Raw genomic sequence first — 22915 nt, forward strand, 5'->3', positions numbered from 1 at the left:
ATTGAAAATATTCCAATAATCAATATACTAGCCATAAGCTTTGTCAGAAAACAGAAATCTGCTTTTTCCCTGTAAAGTTTGTTCCTGTTACATCAACACTTTCATGGACTACTTTTAATTCTCCTAAATAAGGGCAAAACACAGTGATTGTGTTAAAATCTGTGATGACTTTTGGAGTGTCATTTCTCCGACAAGATCCTACTTGTCACCTCACAAAAGCATCTGTCACAGGTATGAGTGCACTTACATGGGGAAGATAGAAGTACAGATTTCTGCAGCAGGGCTGCACAAAAGCTAGGTAACCAAGGCTGTGGTATAGATTGGCTGCACATTTAGTAAACCTTGGTACAAACCTTAGTATAACCGTGTTTTTACAGATTGTGAGGTTACAGAGTTTTTGGGAACAAGCTGCATTGAAGCACACAAGCCAGTGCTTGTTATTCCTGCCAAAAACTTGGGTGTTAGCCAGATCCCTTTCTGGTATCAATCTTATGAGATATCTAAGCAAACCAAGATGTGACTCTATGCAATCACATGCATCAGGAGTAGAAAATTTGGGGAGCTAGAAACAGTGCTTAATTTGTTGATGGTACAAAGACACCCCTCTGATCTGGATCTAGTATGTGCTCCAGCATGGCTGCTGCAACTTTGACAGCAGCGATTACTTGCAAAACGAGACCAATAGGTTGGGTAAACTTAGCACATAGCACTTCAACCAGATCTTGAATCCTTCTTGATGAAGGGTTAAATACATGTTTAATAGGTTGTGTGGATCGATAGGGCACTATGCTAGCTACAGTATAGATGGAAAGGAATTTTTGTGCCGTTTTTTCCATTTGTCCAAGTAGATATGGCAGCTCTTTTTGAAAGACACAACTGGAAATTATTGCTACCCAAAGTGTATTTCATTTCTGTGTAGTAACATTTCACCTTCAGTCTAAAGTAGTTTATTTTGTTAAAAGTTCTGCTGAAAATTTTCAGTACTCAAGCTATTTGTCTTTTGAAAGAAAGAAATATGTATTAACACCACTATGTCATCTCCATTTTGTCTGTGACATTTTGAGCTACTGCCCCTCATAGGAAGCCCCTGTAAAAGTCCTTCATATTTTGAGTTAGACTTTTTAGTCTACATGCTTTTAACTTATTCATGGATGGAGAAAAAAGGAAACAGTGTTCTATTCCATCTGGGGCCTTTCTTCCCAGAGCATAGCATGCTCTGGAGCTGAGCAATCTCATTAGGTAATTTGATGCAAACTGAAGTGGCTCACTGGCTTGCAGGCTCAGCACCCCAGGTAGTGCATGAATGACTTGCTGACAAAGTTAGAGTAGAACATTAAGAATGAGAATACAAGATTAAATCTCACTTCCTACCAGCACAGCTTGTAATACTTGAGTGTGTTTGTTAGGCTAAATAATGTGGAATTTGGTTTATTGTTTCATTGAAGGTGAACAATAGAAAACCATGAGGCTGTTCTATGTAAGAGAGTAGTTTAAACTATATCTAGTACTACTCAAGGACTGGATATGGTAAAACTTGAAGTCCACCTGCTTATATTTGAAGCCAGGGTTCTTTTTTTCCTATGTACATAATTAATCTGATTTTTATCTGACCACTTACTCTGTATCCTAAGGTCTTTCTGACCTCATTTCTAATGCCTTTCCTCTTCCTCACTATTCTGAATACTTTTATGTATTGGCAAACTATCACATCTAATTGTTCCTCTCCCTTTCCAGATAGTTGCTGAACAAAAATGTCAGTATATAAATTACTAAAGAATTCCACTGATGACTTCCCTTCACACCCTCCCTTTCAAGCTTTTTCCCAATTATTCATCCATACAAGGACATTCTTTTGTACCCTTCTGATTTTGAAATTACAATCCTAGTACAACAAATTAGGCAGAAGCAGAAAGATCAAAATCTGCCAAACTGGTCATGCTCACAAACATCTACCTGCTGATTATTGTCCATGCTGATTTCTGAAATTCCCAATTTCTCCAAAAAATCAAGAAACATCAAATATTTGATTTATCTAGTGAAGTGGCAGGTGTTGACATGGTATAGCAAAACCCAGGAGATCATAGGACTTTCAATTCATCTAAGCCTTTTACATTATAGAAGTTTTGATTACTCGTTGAATCCATGGGAACTTGGGTTTAATGGCTTGTGAAGTTCTTCATAATTAAAGACTAGTAAATAATTTACTTAAAACAAGTAAGATGTCATTAACATTCTATACCAGGATGCCATGTGTTACAGGCATGTCTGTGGTTATTGGTGTACTAGCACGTAGTACTTATGGCTGTTATTGGTGACCATGCAACCTGACCCTGTGTGGTGTTGCTCTCTTTTGATAGCTTTTTCAGACTAGATTAAGTATGTGAGGAAGGTTGCAGTTTTCATTTGACCCAACACACGTTGCCAAATTAATGTGTAAACAGACCTATTATGTAGTAACTGGGAGTTAGTAAGTGAACAAAGAATTCACCAGTTTTGTCCCTTTTAATCACTCTGTAAGTAACTGTGGTTTCAGTGAAACTGAAAATAATTTTGTTGCAGAAATGCTAAGAAATTTGGTTGTTCAAAACTGATAGTTGCTGTAATACTTTGTTTCACTTAACGATGGCTTTGGTTCACTTTTCAAATCATTTAGCGAGTGCCATGTGTTAAAACCTGTAGGGAGCTATAGTGGGGAAAAATATGAGAGGTTATCTTAAATTCCTTTTTTCTTTTATGTCTTTTCTTCATGTTGAAGTGTTACATTTAGTGTAAATTTCTGAAATACTCATCAGTATCTTGGTTATGGTCAACTGTCCTGCCTCAGAACTGGAAGATTTAAATTCTAGAGCAGAGAGTCTTTCATTAGATTTAGAAACTAAACTGAATTCAGCATAATAACTTCAGCCTTAAATCTTCAACTATTCAAGCATATGCAAAGAGCTGCCTGGACTCTAGTGTAAGCTGAAAGCATTGGACAGACAACTGAAGTACAGGTGATAAGCAAATCTTCCTCCTTTGCTTTTCTAGTAGATTTGCAAATACAGTAAAAAATGTAAGGAGTTCATTCAAAACCCATTTTTTACATTTAGTTTTTCTAGATTATTTAATTTTATTTTTAAAGGTAATGGCCAAATGTGTCCAAAAGTTGCTAATGGCTACTGAATGATCAACTCTTCTCTGGAAAGCTTGCCCAGATATGTTTTGTGCTTAACAACTGAGATTTTATTTAATTTTTATCTCATTACACTTGCAAGAAATCTTGTGTTAGGCTTTATAATAAGGAAAAAAAAATCTGTTTTGATATGGCATTTTATAAATTTACCTCATTCACTCTCTGACCAATTATTTTACAGCTGTGAGGACTGTAACTCAGAGTTATACAGAACTAACTGGAATTGTCTTCAAACTAACAAACGCCCTGGTAGAAAACAGTAGGATGATTAAAGCATTATTTTAGCAATTGGAAATGTGGAGGACAAGGGAAAACTAATGACAAGGAAAGCTCAGGAAGAAATCTGAAGATCAGGCACCAGAAGTGTTGCTATTAATAAGATGTGTAGGAGCTTGAAAAAGGGCTGGAGGAATATGAGCTGCTTCAGGGATAATTGGAGTAAGAGACAGAGGAAGCGGAGCCAAAATTTCCAGCCAGAGGCTGTCAGAGAAGGAGCAGAGCAAAATAGTGGAGTTTTCAGTCACACAGAAGCAAGGGGTACAAAAATCATTGTAGCAGTAATTAACATTTTTGTCACCAATGACCTTAGCTTTCCAAGTCTTCATATGTTATTATTATTGACATTTTGTAAAAACACAGCAACCAGGGTATTAATAAAACATTCCTCTTCAGATATACTCTTTTACTACAGTATAGGTCGTGTAAAAGTATTTCTGTTGTTTATTTACCAAGAACATGCAAAACTGAGTTCCTTATTTCTGTATAATGATGGTTATGACCTCTAGCTAATATAGTAATCACTACTGCTAACATTAAGATTCAAGAGTGATTTTCTGTTCACAAATACTTTTCATAGACAAACAGGCATAAATTCCTGTTGGCATACATGGACCATTATCAAAATAATATTGTTTAGCAAAGTTAGACTTTGACATATTAAAAAAACCCCACCCCTTTCAGATGCTTTTTATATGTATATATATAAAATTTAGGAATATATGCTATAAATTTATCTTGATATTTCATATCTATATTGAAATATATGTTTATAGTTTACATCTATATATGAATATAGATATATACTTAAAATATTATTATTCCTGGAAGTTAAGAGCAGGAGAGCAGTTACCAGTACAAATATTTCCCTGTATAATCTAATAACAGTTCGAATGTAAGGACTTAACATATAAGTCACCTCAGTTGCTAATGCCTATACTTTACCAAGGAAAATAAAGCTACTGCATACATTCCATGGAAACCATTTGTGCAAGACAACGTTCACTTATGCAAATACTAATAAAATTGCAAAGATGTCTGCCAGGAAGATAAAAAAGATACAGCACAGAGAAGTAAAGCACAGACAGATAATTTTACACCAAAAAGTAGCGGCTCTGTGGTTTGGCAAGTATAAGAGAAGACGTTCTCTCACCTTACAGGAACAGTATGTTCTAGTTTTAGTGACATAAACAGCTCCTTTCATTTTCATCTTGTACATAGGTAAGCACACCTATACTGAATGGAGAGCTCTGAAGCTGTACATGCATAATGAACCAAGCCTCAAAAGATTTGTTCACATCCCTACAGTTGCAAAATCAAATTACAACCTGCCTCATTAGTACATATTTTGTAGTACATGTCTAAAGTGGTGCTCAGTACTTCTGTTGTCTGTTTTCTTCCTTTCTTCTATAACTTAGGTTCAGGGACAATCTGAATGTCTAGAATAACTTGAGGAGATGTGAAGAAATGAGACCCTCTGTTCTTTTCCAGCACCCCTGCACAGGTAACACTAGACACCAAGACAGAGGCCCATTCAACCTCTCCTCTCACAGCTTCCATCTACTGAGCTAAATTCAGGTAATATCTGGTATTATCCCAGGTAATATCTTCTAATATCCACCTGTCGGTTTTGAGGTTCGTAGTTCATTGTATCCATTGTTCCAAACTAATTTCATTCCATTCACAAAGAAATAGTAAATATCCAGTTCTGTGGGAGGACTGGCATTGTATGGTTGTACATATTCTCTTCCCCACTCTGAGGTTTCCACACTGTTGTTGATATCCTTCTTACTATGATGGCAGTTTCAGTTACAGAAACTACAAATCTGTGCCTGCTAGTTCTCACTAAAATAAAAATTCACTGCAGCCCTGATGTCTCTCCCCTGATCTTGTCTCTGCTCTGTAAATCACTGTCAAAGCCAAGATAAATTCTAAACAAGGCATTAAGGTATCTCTGGTCTAAACTACCCACTTCACTGTGTTTAGATTTGTTGTTAGCAAGCATCCACTTCACTGTGTTTAGTTTTGTTGTTAATGTAATCAATGATATGCCCAAGAATCTTCTTGACCTTGGTTAATTTTTTCTCCTTTTTCTGGAGGGGAATTCCAGTTTTCAAATTCCTTTCATCTGCAAATGGGTCTCCAGCCCCTTTCTTACAAAACGGAGAGTATCTGTCTTCCAGATCAAACAGCTCTTACAGCTCTGGCTGTTTATACTGAGTACCTTGTAAGAACTGGGCTGATTTAGCAGAAGAACCTTGCATTCCAGCAGTCTTCCCTGTGACTCTGTCATGTAATAGCACACTTTTCAAGCCAGGCTATTTTCTTAAGAGTTTCCAATGTGTTAGGCAGTGTTATAAATAAAAACTGCAAAGCTTAAAAAGACAGAGATCAATACTCTAGGCAGGTGTTGTTATTATTGTTGTTGTTGTTATTGTTATTATTGCAGTCCAGTAGATTTTACAGGATCAGGCAAACAACTACCGTCTTTGTGAGGGTTTTCCTACTTTCTCTACCTGCTGGAAACTAAGTAAAATAGTAACCAAGAGTTAAATCTCAGTTGAATGTCAACATGCTGACTTTGCAACTTAAGATATACCCGTGTGTTACAGACACCTTTCTGATTAAGTGCCTGTATGCAATTTTCTCTGCTGATGAAGCTGATTTCTTTTTCAGAAATCTTCAGCACTACTCTGCAGATTGCAGAGAAATCCGCGAGTCTAACTCTCCTTGGAATGCTGCCAACCATTTTAAGTCTCAAAATTAACTCAGCCCTATTCACAAGATCAATCAATTCCCTCTCAAATGTATTTTATGTGAAGCAGATTTGTGAAAAGTGTTTTTTAAGCAGCGCAATTTCAATGCAGCTATTGTGGCAGTGCATATGCATAATCAGATCATTGCCTGGGAATGAGATTGCTTGATCCATTATGCAGCCACAGCCATAAGAAATACACTGTGTTCCTATTTATTGCTTTTTGCCATTTGCAACTCACTTGTTAAGTTTGAGTGAAATTATTCATTTTTCCCTTTTGAGTACTTTGTCACAGTTTTCCAGCAGTAATGACAAAATAGTCTGTTAATAACATGAATCGACAAGTTTTTTAGTATGACCACTGTGCTGTCACCAATACCTAGCAGAATTGATAATGAAAAGACCCATTCTTAGTCCTGGCACGTCACAGTTGCATTTTTATGTTCTTGAGCAAACAGAAATGAGGAAGTCCTCCAAAACAAAGGTCAAAATAATTTAATTCACTGAACCAGCAGAGGCAACATATTCATCAAAGCCAGGAGGATAAAGAAGAGAAACAGTGGTTTTGAAAAACATTTCTGTTCTGGTTTTATGCTGAAGTTCAATGTTGCTCAGGACATAACCTGAAACTAGAAGCATGTTGTCACTGTTTGCTTTCTGATACATCATAGATTAGTGGCTCTTTTAGACCTTTTGTTCGTAAAACAGGTAACCTGCATACCACAACGACTTTTAAAGCTGTCTTTATGTTGTGTAATAGAACACTGCTAGGGCTTGGAGCCTGTCCTCACAGTACCCAGCCTTTCCTTTCTTTGTGTGTCCTCACTTAAAGCCTGGTTTCTTCCAGGGAGTGAAGAACAGATGTGGCCTGTTATAAAGTCTGGCACTTCCCTAGCCTGTATCCTGCAGTGTTTAAGTGCTCTAAGAAATGGGGCAGGCTTTAGAAAACACAGCCTTCCAACTGATTTCATGCATCTAATAATAGCCTCTCTGGTGAGGAACTGTGCATGTGACTCATGCAAGTGATAACAGTGTCAAAGTAGACAGAGACATACAAGCTACAAGCTAAGAAAAACAGTTTTACAGGCTGCTGATAGGTTCCTGTTCTTTCCATGCAGGACAAAGGCATCAATTCAATATTGGAATGGCCAACATGAAGATAAGAAGACAATTTTCTTCACCATGGTTTTAGCATAAAAGGATTTATGCAGCTCCTACTGTTCTCATTGAGTACTGGCCTGAGTCTTTCTTGTATGTGATTTTATGGCTTGTTTGCTTTTTTGCATTGCTCAGTGAATGTTGGCAATAAGGTTGCACTTTCTGAGTGGTTAAATTTGTTAATATTAATAGCTAGAGATACTAAGTTGTGCACTGCTGTGATCACATTAGCTTTCCAAGCAAAACTTTCCTCAACAGAAATAGCAATGTGCTTGTCTGTCCTAGATCAAAACAGCCATCAGGGTTCCACTTAAAATTTCACTGATTCTGCATCTACATTCTAGTCTGGTTCAAGGCAAAGACCACTGTGTACATTAGCATTTCATAACTTAGTGACTGCTCTCAAACATTATGAGTTTCCATAGAGATTATTTGAATTAGATATATTGCTTTTCATAGGAGAAAACCCAGTTCTATTCAAAATACTGCAAGGAAACTAACAGGAAAATACATTTAAAAAAGGATGAGAATATAAAAGATTGAGAATATATTCCCATTTATCATAATCTCTTTTTTCCAAATCTTTACATATATTAAATTCTTTGTGAAACATTCATTCAGTTATGCTAGCAAAGGATATCATGACATTAACTTGCAAAATGACTTGGAAGGTTGTTGTTCCTCTTTCACTTGTTAAAACCTTCAGTGATATTGCTAATCATCATAGAAGCACTGCAGGGCCCTGAGTTTTGCTGTTTTTATATAGGTGAATGAAACACTTATTGTTTGATATCAGTGTATTTATTGGCAATTTGGAGATTTTTGTTCTTCCTGACAGGGTTTCTGAATTTCCCTTGACCTGTAGAAGTATCATTGGGAGGAAAATATAGGAATGCAAATCTAAGCAATTTTTTTCCTTTCTGAAACAAGAACTCCAATAGGTTCGTATTTCAGTTACGGAAATAGTCCTCAATTATTTAATCCTTCTTTTCTAATTTATTAAATCCCTGGTTTGTTCATCCAAATCAACTCCTCTTGGATTCAATGGTTTATTATTGGTCATAGGAAGCCCTGAGCAGTCAAAATACTACATTAGCTCACGCAACTGAAATTAAAAATGTCTTTGTTACATGGAATTGCATATTTTCTTAATTTATCTGTTCAGGTGATTGGCAGTTAGAAAAATTGACAAAGGTTTTTAGAACAAATGAAGGGTATTTTACTTTTGCCTGAGGATATTCACCCAGCAGATTCATGCCGCTTAATTAGTGAAATTTTTTTACTTGAGATGTGGCAGTCAGAAGGAGAAACGATTCATAATTGTAATTTCAATGATATGCCAATAAGGAATCTTCTAAACAGGCATTGGGTGCTCCTAAGAAATCTTCCAGATTTAATCTCTCAAGTTTGTGTTGCAAGTTCACAGCATGAAGTCCAATGATCCATTCAGAACTTACAGATTTCAGTTCTGGCACTTGGCTGCTTTGGCTCAGCAGTAATGTCCTGATGATGTGGAAGCTCCCATAATGTAAGGAAAGGATGTCTGTGGAGCAGGGGACTATTCTCCTTAGTAGTGATTTGTGTTATAATGTCAGCCAAGAGAACAGTTAATAGTAGTTTAAACCCGATCTGATTCTGGTGCTGAATTTCCTATGGTTCTGCTACCTGCTGGCACTGTTCATACTCTTTCAGTTTATTATGCAGAACTCAGGCCACAGTTGTATCCTCACACCTACATAGAAGGAAATTGAAACATACTGCCACCTATTTCTCCACATGAGAAGAATTCCAGAGGAAAAGCAATATTTCCAAACTGAACTTTGCCAGAATATTTTTAAATTGAACATTACAATAAAATTCTGTAACATTACACTGAATTTTCCATACAAAACATGTATATAAATTCAATAGAAGACATTGTCAATTTGGCAGTGTTTCATCAGACGTCTTTGTTATCTGATTGAATTAATGCTACATATCCAAATCCTCCTTGTTCTGGTGTTATATCTCTCCCGTTGGAATCCAAGCCCTGGAGTCAAATAAGAAAATATCCCCTACTCTTTGAACGTGGATCAAAGGACTGAATGACATCTCTGATCTCAGAGAACAGAAAAGCAGACGCACTGGTAAGATCTTCCTCACTGTTAAGAAACCATGATTGGAGACACAGCACATGGTTAAGAGTTAGGGCCAACCCATAAAGTCTAGAGCTCAAACTTCATCTGTAACTGAATTAATGTGATTTCTGGTGCTAATGCTCATTCAGTCCCACACTAAAAATTACACATCCAACTTTTCTGTGTTTGGAACATAATGTTTAAATATTATAAAAGTCATTAAGCTTTTCTCTAGCTAGCTAAGCTTAATTTAATCAGAGCCTTTCTGAGACCCTCATAACAGTCTGGAGTTTTTCCTACATTCCTGATGTATTGACATCGACTGCTATGAAAAAAATATCATCTTCAGTCGAATAAAACAGCATCATTAGCTGGTTCATCAAACTCCTCAGGCATTAAGGAGATGTTGTGGAATCAAGAGCTCTCTGTTAATTGATTCATTCAGACTGCTGGAGGCAAAGCGACCATTCGCAGCGGCGCGCATCCCAAAATGCATTCAGTAAATCAACCCTCAAAGGCTCGGGCACTCTGGAGCGATCAGAACTCTGATGCAGAAGGGATCTGTACCCCTGTAAGAGGTGCCTGCCGTGCCTCGAGAGCGCCGAGGTGCCCGGCTCAGCATTGCCACCTCCCGGTCCAGCCCCGGCGCTCCTGCCCGGAATTCTGCTGGGTTCCTCTCGCAACAGCCCGAGCGCGGCAGTGTCACAGGCGCCTCGAGCCTCCCGCAGTGCTGCTGCGAGGGTTTTGCCCAGTCTGGCCATATAGCAGGGAAAGATGGGGCACAATGGCACTGGGAATCCATGTATGTAAACCCCCGTGTGATATAATGTATGTGATGTTAGTGCATTCATGTAAGACACTTCAGGTCCTCACTGAATTTTCAGATGCTAAGCTAGTCTGAGAATCCGTTGTTGCACCAGGGGCGTCCTCACTCACCCACTTTGTTGGCTCTACATGCTGGACAAAGTTCAGTATTTCTGAACTAGCACCCAGAACAAATGGGTAGTAGCCTCATTTTCCTTGCCTGTGCTTCTCCATTTATCTCACCTTTCTGTATAACCAATAGTTGGTAGAGACATATGACATTTGTCCATCACAAAAATAAACCTAAGTCTAAAACATTTGTTCGTTTGATGAATGTGTTAGAGCTAATGCCTTTTCACCACACCTCTTATCCTAGGGTTTCTTATCACCTCTGTGTCAGATATCAGTGGTGTAATGGCACCTGAATACTCTGTGCCATATCAGTGCAAAGTCTGATGGCTTAACTTAAGCTGTTGCGCAAGGCAGTTCAAGTGAAGCTGGGGGCTATTGCATAGATAGAAAATACCCATGTATTTTCTTCCACTAGCAGAACTGAGAGGGACACACATTCAGAGGGGAGCATACAGATGGGAGCCATATGCATTGTCAACCTCTGGTATTTTTTTCAGTGAATATTTGTATATGACTTCTATCATACCTTTCACTGGGGGCTTTTAATGAAAGTGTACTTAAGGCTTGGTCTTACTTAGAGTCATTCCATTTAAATATTCTTCAGCTTGCTGTGTATGAAACATTTTAACATCAAATTTAGAAAATGTACCTTCCCTTCTAGTTTTACAAGGGCATTTTCTATTTAAACCTCATTAATACATGAAAACATTAAAGTGCTGAGTAGTTAATAAATATAACAACACCAGCAGAAAAAAATTATATAGTTAGCATAATATATCTTTTCTTCTGTGCCTCTGGTGGGATGCTATACAGCAACAGAGGAGCCATTTTAATTAGAATTTAAATTAGATTTTGTAGACCTGTGAAGAAGAAGGAGGCAAAAACAGGCCAAAAGATGCTACCAAACTGCAGAGAAGCTCATCATGCACCATCAGTGTCCTGGTAAAGACGATAATGTTCTCTAGCGTGATGGCACTGGAGAACAAAAGTATTGCAAGTTCTATTGCAGAAAGAGTGCTTATGTGAGGACTTCAGACTAGCAGGCATGAAGAGGGTTTCTGCATGTTTGAACCTCTCAGAAAGACACATAAAACAGGAATACATGAGCTAGCAGCAGTGTTTCAGGTGTCCTACATCAGTAGCTTCATACGTCATTTTCCAAATGAAAAACTAACTTGATGAAAGTTTTGTAATATCCTATGTCAAAGCTAAGGCTAGTTTTTGGATACTGTTTTCCTCTGGGCAAATAGTACATGCCGGTCTTTGGGACTGTCAGCTCAGCACTTTCACCACCTTTCCATTAAAATGAATTTAAATGTTAAATTAAAAGGTCTATGGGTCTGCTGTTTCTCAAACAGAGCAGACATGGTGCTAATGGAGAGGCAAACTTCTAAGATCCTGTTTTTTCCTAGATGCAGGTCGTGAACTGAAACTGAACTAGATTCAAAGTACTGACTGGGTAAAAGCACCGATATTTGGGGTCCCACGGATCATAACATTTACTGCAAAGTCAGTAGCTGTAATATGGATGCTGACTATGAAGCTGTGTTTTCGATTAGTCGTCAGAGTGCTATGAAACTAAGTGTCTGGACTGACTAATGTGTGTATCACTGCAATTATCAGTGCATTTTGCCATGTTTTTTTCTTGCTATAGAATCATCACAGAGTATCTAACACGCATGCAAGCCAGAAGGCAACATTTTTTTTTTCTTCCATAAGGGCTATTGGTATATATTTATTTCTGCAGATATTTTCAGGCTTTTCTTTTATTAAATGACGAAACGTTTCATTCAGCTCGGAAAAATGACTGGGCTTGGCAGCTGCTCCCGGCACGGACAGCGAGGAGCCGCTCTCTCCTTTTTTTCCAGCAGGAGGAGCTGCAGGAACAAGGAGCCAATTCCTCTCAAACTTACACTAAGGAAAAACATCTGGGATCATTTGTCAGGAGAGTTCCCTTTTGTCTACGCTACTGTACAACAGGTCAAATACAAGATATTTTTGAGACATTCATTTATTATCAACCGATCTATTCTTAGTTTTGCAAGAAGTTAAGGGTCTTTCAATTAATTAAGGCAGTGTTTTCCAAGCCCTAGTGTTGAGTACTCATTTGTAGCAAATCGTTTGAGTTTCAGCTGTCAGACATTAGCAACTGAGTACATGACAGCTGTGCAAATCCACGTAGAAGAGACGTAAGTATGGTTGAAAAGGACAGTATAAGTTTAGCGTATTATTACTTAGGGCAGTATTTTTAAACAAACAGAATAGTGCAACTAAGCAAAGGAAACTGAAATGGCAGCCTAAATAAATTGACTGTGCATGATAATAGATATTTAACTATGGATAAAAGGAAGTTTGGCTATCTATTCAGTATCTAATTTTTCCTGTACCTTTCTTGTATATTGGTCTGTTTCATTTTAATAATCCTGCTGCCATATCTTCATCTATATCCTTGCTCTTTTTCATGGAAGTTTTTTTCTTATCATTCATTTGTCTTACCTTAGGACTCTGTCATGACCAGATCCTGTGACACGTTCTCTACATGGCTTTGATTTCATTCCTACACTTGTGCCAACAAACACGTTTATATACAATGGCAGCAAACAGACAACTTACATGTTCTAAGTTAAGCAAGTGCAAAGCTCTCTGTAAGATTGTGGCCTTATTCATACAAGGTTTATCCAATAACTTGCATCTGGTTAGGTTTTGCTGGCTGGTTTGGTCGTTATCTTTGCTCCTCATGTCTCTTTCTCAAACTGTGCAGTGTCACAGTGATCTTTTTTCCCTCTCTCATTAGGTATTTGTTAGACCAAGACATATTACCTTTCATTTACCAAGTTGGGCCCTGTAGTAAACTAGAAAATAACTGGCCAGGTCCTAAAAGCATTGACATTTGTGCACAAGGAATTAATAGAAAGTTATATGGCACCCCAATACCTGGATACTTATACTGTGTTTTTGCCTTGCTCCCTTTTATAAATGCTCAGTGTGCAGCTCTGGTAACGCTTTGCATTCTGGCACAGGGTGTCACACTACAACTTTCTGAATTAGGCGTGCACTTAAACTGAGAAACAGAAGCACCCTCCGGGCCAGGTACAAAACACCCAAATCTAAACTTTATCAAAGTTTGGGTTTAGATCTGAGTCCAGAACTTCACTGCCTCTAAAACAGTCTTTTTGGGTGGTTTTCTCAATGCTTCCCCAGAGTTCCAGAGCCATGCTCATGAGTGTTGACATGACAGTTTGCAGAACAGATAACCTTCCAGTCATATTCATATGCTCTTCTGCCTGCTGGTTATATCAGCCTGACAAGCTTCTAAATCGAGACAAAATAGTAGCAGAATCTTACTGAGGTAAAGTTTGTCTTATCTGCCTGTCTCATCACATGGTCAAAGGATGCATTAGCAGCCACTTCACTGGGAATAAATGTTTGTTGGTCCTGCCACACACGGAGTTGTTACAGTCAGGAATTGCTTCAGTAAGACTGAGACAGACAAATCCCCTTTCCACAGAATGGGTGAGGCAAACCCAGAGCTTGTTCTGAAACCTTTTCAAGCCAGACTAGGCAATAGTGTCAGATCCTCTCCTTCCTTTAATCAAAAGAGTGAACTTGCAGCATGTGTCACTGTGAGCATGTTTGTTTGTTTTGTTACTTGATGAGGTGGAAACAGGACATGGTCACAAGGGATAACCACAGAGCAGCCAGGCTGGGAGTGGTCCTCACAGAACTGTGCAAGTCTGGAACAAAAAAGGTATAAAATATGAAGCTGGGCTGCCTCTGCCTCAAAAGGGAGGATCACCACGGTTTTGAGGGAGGAGATAATGAAAGGAGGGTGCACATATGCCACTCCGGAGGGGTTCTAAGAATTTCCCCATGTCTGCCTGCCCAAGATCCTGATGAGTGCAAAATATTGTGAAACTCTTGTGGATGTTTGTGTTTAAGTAGGGGACTGAAAATCCAGTGGGTTTAGCATCTTTTCTTCTTGACTTCTAATACCTTTCAGGCAAGAATCTTAGACTGGAAACAGGTGAATTTTGAGGTGTGAATCTGGTGTTGTAGCATCCTGATAACTGCATGCACACACATACAATCTGGGCACTGAAATGCTGGTGTTTGAAAATATGGAAGGGGGAAAAAAGTGGACCTACATTTCATAGTATTGTGAAGAAATTGCACTGCTTCTGAAGATTGTCTTATGTCTGCACTATTTTTAAAGTCTGGTAACTAGAATTTTTCCAGTTTCTATGCCTGAGTTAATGTGCTAGGGAAATTCAGAGACTGTGTCCTAAGTCTAGTTGAGATTCAGGGATGGATGCCCACCATTATCTTCCTCACACTTATTTTTCTGGAGGACCTTCCTTTGTTTATTGTCTCTGGAAACAAAATCTTCCTGCCACCCTGTTCAGACTACAAAGAAAGTGATTTTCGTTCCCCTTTCATCACTTGTATTTTTTCGACTATCACCTTATCTCCAGCCTGAAAGGTGGGATCAGTTGTGTCTTCATTTGAGTATAGCTCCAGGCTTCCACTTAAAACATTACAGACATGATACTTGAAAGTCTGTTAAGAGCAGTGATAGTGCTCCAGTGATCCTTTAAAACATGTAGATATAAAAGGTTCAGGATCAGTGATCCTTCACCTCTGTAAAATAATTACTTATTAGATTTTTATCAAAAAATAAGGATGCTTATTTTGCTCCCTGAATATCTCTAGGGCTTACACAATTTTTTTCATCACCAATGTTTTACTTATATAAAATTGATGTGAGTGTAAACAAAAATAATCTTTTCTCATTACTTAGAAAAATATCTAAATAACTATAATATGGCATTTGATTTTGAAAGAGAATACATTTATCATCAAATGTCAGATAAACTCAGAGTTTGGCTTAATTCTAGCTCAATTTCATGAATTAAAGGCAATAAAACATAAGTTAATAGACTATCGTTTTAAATTACGATCCTTAATGAATAACAGTTCTAAGGAAATAATCCCTGTATCTTTTTATGTTAGATACAGTTAACTGTATCAAATTTCTGAAGAAATGTGTATCAAAAATGTATCTGTTTTTAGGTTCCCCAAGCTTGTAACAAACTGGGTAGAGATAACAAAGCAGACTGTTTGGTTTTAATACAAAGTAAAAGAATATTGAAAGTATTCTTCTTTGCTACAGATTCTTTGTAGTGAATGGGTATGACCGTCAGAGTGGAGTCTTATTCTGGCATTTCTTGCTAGAATAAGAAAGATTTGTATATTCTAATATAGTATCTCTATACAATAGTCTACACAAAGGTGGAGTCCCTAGTCCTTCTGCCCCACTCCCCCCTGCCCATGGAAAGGATAAATTACTGCTGTGTATTTACTACAGTTTTTCTTCATCTTCATTTACCATGTGCCCTTTAGCTCCCTGCTAGATAATTAATAATATATTTGGTCTTGGGGTTATTTGTATTTGTAACTTTACTCTTGAGGAATCTTAACCAGTTCGAACTGTGTCTGACCTCATTTTTCAAGCTTTTCTTAAGAGCAAAGTTATTAATCTTCAGATTTCTCAAGCTGAGTCACGCATCAATGTTCTCAAAGTAACAACCACAAAAAGTCCCTGCCAGCCTTTCTCTTTTTTAAAAAATTTTGTTTTCATAGATACCCTACTAGCTAACCAAGAAAGGTAGTTTCATGCTGTGGCCTCATGGTTTTTTATGCACTTGCACTTTTGCTTTGGTGTCATGAGCAGTACAATGTTGACATAATCAGAAGTATAGTCATGTCCTTGAAAGCTGTTAAAATCATTTATGCATTCCTTAGATCATGACAGACATGTGTGCATGCACATATGCACACATTTGTGAGGGTAAGGACTTTGCTACTTTGGTAGGAGTCACTGCAATGATGCTTGTTATTATCTAAAACATTAAAATAGCAGTAATAATCACTACTGGACTTTCAACTACACTTTTTTTTGTCTATCGTTTGTATTGACATGCCTTCTCTTTTTTATTTGCCGCAAAACTAACAAACCACTCCTATCTAATGTGAAGAGAAGGCAGAGCATTTATTGTTTGAGTAGAACATGGGGATAACAATTACAATGATTCCCAGGATGCATTCAGTGATCCTGAAAGCTGAGCATGAAAGAATTTCCCTTTGTTTCACATTCTCACAAAGCAAATCTATAGAATCTTGATGAATGTAATTTCCCACCCCCACCCCGCACACCTCTTTTTCTGCTTGCAAGGACTGCTCTGGATTCCTGCTATGATCCTGTTCTCCATTTTTGTCTCCATGTCTGTGCCATGTCTGTGCCACTGATTGCTTTTGTTGGCAAGTCACATGGTGCTGCATGTTGCCACACAACTCCTCAAAAAGCCCTTGAGCTGCACTTTCTCCTGTGATACCACAGCAGTGTGCCAGCAGCTCCTTATTTTTCATACTTAAACCACCTAGATTGTGTAAGATGCGCAATATTGGTCACCACTACTTTAGAGAGTTCTTCATGGTGGCTTTTAATATAAGAGAGCACAAGTTGTATGTGGCAGACTAGGCAGGAATGAGAGCTGTTTACCAAAGTAATCATTACTAGTCTGACCAGCTGCACCAGGTCAATGAGTAAACAATCCATTTCTCTCTGTCATGGCAAAAATATACTGTGCGTATATTTTTATGAGCTGCTTATCCCTGTAGCATTGCTAGTTTCACCCAAATTCATATAAGCTTGGGTTTTTAACCATGCATTAATTTTGGAGGTCCCAAATATTGGTGACATTACAGAGAGAGATTTCTATAGATGCAAATCCTACCCCAAATTCCTCAGAGGCAGAGAATGTCCAGCTTCCAGATCTCTTCCTTTCCAGCTCAAGAGAAGGTGGTCAGAAATTACTCAGAATTTGTGAAACTGTACACCAGCTACAACCCCCATCTGCTGAAGAGCAGATTCAGGAAACTGGTGTCAGTGGCCAGAGCCACTCAGAGGAAAAAGGTTTGCAAAGAAACAAAAAAAACAAACAAGGAAAAAGAGAATGATTCGTATTTGTCTCCTCCAGAACTGACCAAGCAGCTGTATATCCTCTTTAGGGGTCATACACAGTCAGGATGGCAGGAGCAAGCTCAGCAGTTTCAGAGTTGAAAGCCTCTTGGGCAAGCAGAGGCCTTGCCGGTAGAAAACGTAATGTCTGTTCTTCCTTAGCCTGCTTCAGTCAATCCTTTCTTCACGACTTGTAATCTTCAAGTATTCTAGATCTTACTGTTCTGTTCTACAGACCTTTATTCCTCGACAAATACATGGAAGTTATAGTTTGTGCCTCTAAGTGCCTTTTTCTGCCTCTATGCATGCTGAATTTGAAATTACCACTACAGTAAACCCAGGAACATCCATGTTAACTCATCCCAATTAGACAATAAATATATCTGCTGGTTCCTGTGCATGCAGTGGAATATTAGAAAACTGAAGTGTTTTCCTGTGTTTACCCGTGGCTGTTTATATTTGGGTATGCTTCCCCTACATGTCACTCTGGTCTTGATTTGAAGTCTTAGACTAAAACTAGTACTGCACTGATTTCCAAAGCCTTTGTGTATATAAGAGAGTAGCTAATGATACCATACCACTAGTAAATGCTGGATTTCACAATGCAGAAGAGATGGGCTGGAACAGGTTTCCAGATTTCCATTCAAATGCATCATTCAGATGTCTCCTTAGTAAGCAGGAGAAGCTTTTAATTTGAAAAAAAACCACAAGGCAAACCCCTTCCATGAACTTATACAAGTCAGAGACCAAATACCTGCACTTCACTTTGCTCTTAGGAATCTGCAAGTTCTGGTACTTGTGAAGCTGAAGACCTGCATTATGTAGCTCTTATCACAGATCAACAGATTTCTCTTAATATATGAGCTTCTTAAAATATCCTAATATCAGACAAAAGAGCCATTGTTCAATAATGTCAGAGAATGAGATGGGGATTACTATGATTCCACCAGTCTAGTATATGCCTGGAAAAGAATTTTATTTCCAGCAAAGTTTTGAAATTCATTTACAAGGCAGAATTAACTCAAACATGGAAAGTTGAACCGTACATTTTCCTGCATGCTAACTCAACCCTGTGCAGCTCCAGTGCAACAGAAACTTTGAATTGGACCTATTTTTAATTTCACCTCTTCTTTCTTCATAGATATGCTTAGGTATTCATTCCCACAACCATACAGTCCCATCAGTTATTCCTACAAACCTGAAATTTTCTATGAAGGCTGGAAATGAGCACCAGAAATTTAAAAAGTGGTGCAAAATGCCTATGTTTGCAGTGCTACTGAAAAAAACCCCTGTGGAACCACAGGTTTGCAATGGTACCTGGGCAGCTGTGCGACCCTGATGTGTTTTTTATTGCAGAACTCTTGCTCTGTGGAGGGTGTACAGAGTGAGTGTTTATCTCCTACAAGATGAACATTTGGCTACTTCTTCTGTAAGAGTTTTTGACTACTTTATGTTATCTCAGGAACACAAATACAGAAATTTGAAGCCAAAACAAGTCTTTCACACAACACCCAGAAATGCTCAATTGCTTGTACTTTATAGCTCATCAAAATCTGGCCAATTCTTGAATATAGTTAAGCCAATCTAAGTCAAAATACAGAAATATTCAGTCAGATTTATACTGTGACGAAATTTCACCGCACTGGATCACAAATCAGCTCTGTAATCAAGGAAAGGCTGTTATGCTGCTGTTTAATGTACTGTTATGCCAGATGAGGAAACCAGAAGGGCTTCCACACATCACTCACTTAGCCAAGCACCCACTGTCTGCATGTGATCAGGAGAGATACCTTGAGGCAAGAAAGGATTCTCATGTCTCAATGTGCATTTGATTCTCATCTCTCTATGTACAGCTGGTGTGTCTCCACATGTTCTGTTTTCTAAAATGGCCTCACCTTCACGTGACCTTCTCATGTTGCTTAGCAGGAGAATCCATGCAGCCTTTGTGACAGGCTGTAATATACAGTAGGGACAATGCTGAGGTTCTGGGTTATTGTGGAGGTTCCCCCAGAACTCAGCTTCATTTTTCTTTTGTGTCCCCTTCTCTGCCAAGACATCACCCCTGGTAGGCAACAGTGGCTGAACTGCCAAAGCTGAATGACAGCTGCTACCCAAACTAGAATCAAACCAACAATTTGCAGGAAAAACATTCTGTTCTGAGCAGTCAGATTCCAAATTTCAGGAAAAATTATCTGTGACACCTTCACACTAAGGCTTATGCTAATTTCTGGGTAACGAATATGGTTTTCTGCCTTTCAAGACTCCCAAAGCCTTCCATTTTATGGATAACCTAATTTACTACATATGTGGAGGGAAGGCTGCACCTTCTCTGAACCTGTGCTTTCTGATGGTGGTAGACTTGAAAGGTGATCTTTTTCCATTAAATTACATTGTTAGCTTTATTTACCTCCTCAACTTTTGTATAGGATGTTGCAGGATTTGTTAAAAGACTTTTGCTATTCCACTGGATCTGTGAATCCATACTACAACTGACTTTGAATAGCTTGCTTGTCTGCATTCACAATCTGTCCTTCAACAAGAAGCACAAAAAGAAAAAATCCGAGTAATGCTGCTGGTTAGAAGTTTCCCCTGTTGTTCATTAAAAATAAGCACATTGTTAGCTTAAAGCCAGCTGAGAGTTTTGAGGAGAGTGGATAGCGGCTGCAAAGTCCTGGTTAAAAATAGAAAAGTAAAAAAGAAAAGGTTAAAAAAAGGGTGTAAATATAGTTTTTCCAGATGTCAGAAGGAATTTAAGAAAGGTGCACTAGGTCTTGTATACCTTGTGTTTTTCTTCCACTGAAGTTTACCCACATACTTTACAAATGCTTACTTTAGCTGATGAATTTAAGACTATTATTCAATACAATTTTCTGTTTGCAAACACTGGAAGGGAACATTTTCTCCAGTGAAAAGGGTTCTTTTACATAGCTATGTTTCCATTCTTTGATGTGGGTGAGGTAATCTGTACCTAGTCAGTGCTTTGGAGTGTTTAAAAAGTGTTTTCAAAAAAAAAAAAGAAATAAAAATATTCTAGATTTTCTATATATTAGATCCCTTTTATTCCCTTGCAAGATGCCAAGAACCTAAACAAAAGCCTGTCTATCTATGAAGAGAGGTATCTGGCCAAAGAGGGTCTTGCCGAGCTTTTGTTCACCTGTTTGTTTTGTCTGAAGCCTTTCATGCGAGTCGTATTTCTGAATTCTGTTGTTCATGTTTTATGGGAATGACTAGCTGGTTGTACTGGGTTTGCGAAATGCCTGCAGATAAAAAACCAGGTGAACATTTTAAAGGCTTTTGTAAAGGAGCTACTTTGAGATCTAGCCCAAGTTGACCGCAATCCTTTGCATTTGGGGCTTGAGGCTCAGTGTGTCCTGTGTTGTTCCTGTGGTGTTTGGGAAGGCACAAAGGCTGGAGCTCCCTCTGTTCCACCCTTGCTCCCAGGGATTAGCATTTAGCAGCAGTAACTTACAACAGAGGTCTTGCAGAGAAGCCAAACCCTATAAGGACAAGTGGCACTTAGAGCACAACCCCTGTCATTGTGAAGGAGCACACCCTCTGGGTTTCAATTGCCATGTCACCCAAATGAATTATGTCACTATTATATGATACAACTCATTATGAGAAGGTAAGGTTATTCCCCTGTAACCTGAAGTCTGTGTGTTGTATTGTTTCTGCACAGCACTATTAAGTCCAGCTTGATAGACTTGCCTTAAATAACCATGTAGATGAGGATTTTGAGCAGTTTGCTGTTGAATACAAAGAGTTCGAATTTGCAGGGTGTTCTCCAGCCTCGGCAATACATTGCCAGAGTTCATATTCCTCTAAAGAGCTGATATTTAAAGGCAACTGCTGTTTCTGAGCAGCTCTGCATTGCCATCAACGTAATACACCAGTGCTGATACCCACTCTCAAAATCATGGACAGGAAAAGAGAATTTTTAGCGCTGCATCTACTTTGTCCAGTTCTTCACAGACAACCTTGTCCAGCACGGTGCAGGAAAACAGGAGATCTGTCCTACCATTTCATCCAGCCACATGGTGGGCTTCGTGGGATGACACTGTGAGAGTTCATCTGGGACAACCCCGGGGCCCAAAGGCTGCTGTGTGACCTGCCAGAGGGTGTGAAAAGATATTTGCACCCTTAATAATGAAAGACTTTCCTTCTCCTAGTATAAGGAGACAGAGGGAGACAGCATTATCATCTCAGGAGCTGCTCATCAGCCTCCTCCTGGCCCTGGCCACACTGATCTCACACACCAGCAGGAGGAGAAAGATTTGCAGGCACTTTGGTGGCCTGTGTCCACACCAAACCCTCTTGAGTCCCTGTGCAGAGCAACCCAGTGGTGGCCACTGCCTCTCTGAACAGCTTCAAGGAGTGGTAGGTGCTCTCAAGGATGCTCTGCTTGTTGTCTCCCTCCAGTCCTCTACAGATCAATTTTTGAGCTTGTAACCTTTACATCCTTACCGTTTTTTCCCCATTTGTTGTCTCCTGGAAACAGTTTTGTTTCAGGGTTTTGTGGGTTTGGTTTTTGGTTTAGGTTTCTTTGTATTGTTCTAGGGTTTGTTTTTTTTTTATAAGGCCTTTCACTTCTGGGAAGGGCTTGAAGATTTTGTTAGAGCCAGGAGCAGATGAAATGATATGCTGTCCTGGGTGCAGCCAATGGTTACTTGGAGAACCTGGGAGCTTGGCTGTGACCCAAAAGGTGTAACCTGCCTGGAGAGAGGGTGCCGGGCTCTGAGGGCTGGCAAGAGACCAGAGCGTGGCAAAAGCTGAATTGCCCAATCAGGCTGAAGCGGTAGGAGCTCTGCTTGCTCTGTTAGAGATTGAAGGAAATGTATGGCTCTTTTGAAACTCAATAGTTCTATCAGAAATTTTGCATCCCAAGAGAAGGATGATTTGTGTTTCCTAGTAATTGGTGAGCAGTGTGGGAAAGAACATAGGAATTTTCACACAGGCAGATATTTTATGGGTTTCTCTGAGGATGGTAATGGCTGGGATTTGGCCCAAGGTTTTGAAACTCCAGGCCAGTACACACAGAAGAAAATCTTAGCAGAAGTTTTTATTCAGAATTACTTTTTCTTTAGTTAACACAAGTGAGGTCGGCTCCCAGACACGAGATTTCCATAAGCAGAAGATAACCAGCCCAGCTGAGAAGTTTGCACTGGAGATGTCAAGTTCAGCTGGAAGAAGTTTATATCTGGACATTTTCAGTCTGCTGAAACTCAGGAAGACAATTTCCCATGAGAAGCATTTAAGACTCTTAGCCTCAGACTATACTGCAGGATCTTGATGTTTTTTGGGACATTTGAAACTACTTGGGGTTGGAAAATATACTTGCAAATTGTAGGTAGTCATGTTTGACTGTGATGGAATTTCAGCTCTTGTAGTAAAGTGTAGTATAACTTGTACCAGTGCTGAGTGCTGGAGTTCAACTGGTGCACATCTTCTGCCAGACCTCACAGTTAAATACATGCCTAACTATT

The sequence above is a fragment of the Catharus ustulatus genome, chromosome 5 (genome assembly GCF_009819885.2).
Source record: "Catharus ustulatus isolate bCatUst1 chromosome 5, bCatUst1.pri.v2, whole genome shotgun sequence".
Taxonomy (NCBI): domain Eukaryota; kingdom Metazoa; phylum Chordata; class Aves; order Passeriformes; family Turdidae; genus Catharus; species Catharus ustulatus.